This window comes from Plecotus auritus (assembly GCF_963455305.1).
Source record: "Plecotus auritus genome assembly, chromosome: 3".
Taxonomy (NCBI): domain Eukaryota; kingdom Metazoa; phylum Chordata; class Mammalia; order Chiroptera; family Vespertilionidae; genus Plecotus; species Plecotus auritus.
The window spans coordinates 151,886,488-151,888,587 of NC_137772.1; positions in this window are offsets into that span (position 1 = coordinate 151,886,488).

The window sequence follows — 2,100 nt, forward strand, 5'->3', positions numbered from 1 at the left end:
GACTAGTCGCTAGGGAGAGGAAGCCAGGTGTTGCTATGTGATGTCATTACCTGGCACCCACAGTGATTGTTTTGGGGCTGGGCTGGGCTGTGGGCCGCATTTTGCACCATGGGGTCTCGGCAGTGTTGGCTGCGATTTGGTGGGGTGTTGCTCTGGGGTGGTGGTGGGGCCTGTGTCCCACTTGGGGGAAGCTGAGTGTTGCTTTGTGGGTCTGTGGTGCCATTTCTCTGTAAATGGCCAGTGTGTCACGGCAGCTCCTGCATTGAGTGTCTGCCCCCTAGTGGTCAGTGCGCATCATAGTGACCAGTTGGATGGACACTTAGCATATTAGCCTTTTATATACATAGATAGTTGAATTTGGTCAGGAGAGTAAGATCTCTCCAGGGTAGTTCAATGGCCTTTCACAAAGGACTCAGATGGTTTTGCAAGTCCATGCAAATATATATGTTTAAGCTCATACCTAGCCATTAATAGGTCAGTGGAGTTTAGTTTGGCTGTAGCACTCCAAGTCTCCTATTGAAGTGATCATAGGAGTGAATAAATCAAAAGCTTGAATCTTTTAACACATGACAGTATTTAAGAATTAGGAATGGGTATTAGGTATTCTCACAGTCTTTTTGGAACAGTGTTAAGTCAATAGTGTTTAAAGTAAAACCTAAGTCAGCGGTCCTTATAAACATATAAATATAGAATTTATAAGACCTATTATTTTTTCTTACAGTATTAACCTTTTTTCTATAGCTCAACACTTTTCTTATGAGCTGACAGCTGCAGAAAATGACAGTTTTTATTTTCTTTTACAAGAAAAGGTTCATTTTACAAATGAATTTAATTCCATATGTGAGGATTACACAAAAATCCTGGCAGGCATATGCCCATAAATAATTAAATGCCTATTAATTATATCATTGTGCATTGTTTCCAAAATCCTGTTAACCTTCCTTACATCATTTCCCAGAGAAGCATTATATATATAATGTTTTAAGTGGAAATTTTTATGAGGTTTTCTCTGGAGCTTTGTTCAACACAAATGATAATTTTTAAACCTCCAATTAGACTAATTTCCTACTTTGTCTTTTCCTAAATAGGGGAAATGATCAAAATTGTTTGATAAGCCCTATTGCAAACTCTTAAAATTTTTCTTGATATTTGGTGGAGAAATATACATTTATTTTTCCATAATCTGTAGCCAGAAAAAAATTCTATGTAAAAATTAGAATATGTATATTTTATTTTCTTGGAAGTGTCTGGTGTTTATTATTACAAGTGAGATAATAAAAATTATGTAATATATCCTATAGTATGCTCTGGTTTTCATATTAGTTTTTTGGGGGAAGAACTAAGTTTTCTAGTGGTTATGGCTTTAAGAATTTATTCCCATCACTCATCAGGACAGCATCTAAAGACAGAAGTTAACACTGGTGTGAAACTTCAGAAGTGTAAGAAAATTCCCTCCTGCGCATGTACACACAATCGTATATTTATTTAACATTGTTCCATAACCAAAAGGTCAAGTAGGGTAAGGACTGAAAAATGGCAATTGGTTTGGTAACTAGAAGCTTTCAGATGTCCACAGTGAAAGGCTCAATATTCAGCCAGAACTGGAATCATCATTTCAAGGTTCTGGAATCTCTTTCCCAGCTCACTCTTGTTTTTGTTGGCAGAAGGCTCCAACTCCCCTGGGGCTAGAGACCTGTTTCTCACCATGTGGCCCTCCACAGGCTACTTGAGTGTCCTTCTGACATGGCAGCTGGCTTCCCCAGAGCAAGTGATCCAAGAGAAAGAGGGAGAGACAGATAGACACACACACACACACACACACACACACACACACACACACACACACGGAGGGGGGTCAGTGGGTGGGAAGAAGAATGAGGAGGCAATCATAATGGTTTTTTTTTACTTAGTCTTAGAATCATAACTTTATTTTCTAGAAGTGAGTCACTAAATCCAGCACACACTCAGGGGAGAAGAATTAAAGTCCATTTGATGAAGGGAGGAGAATCAAAGAATGTGTGGACACAGTTTTAAACCACCATAGTCAGTTGGGAATCTTAACTACAGGAAACAGAAAATCCATCTCAAAACAACAATGGG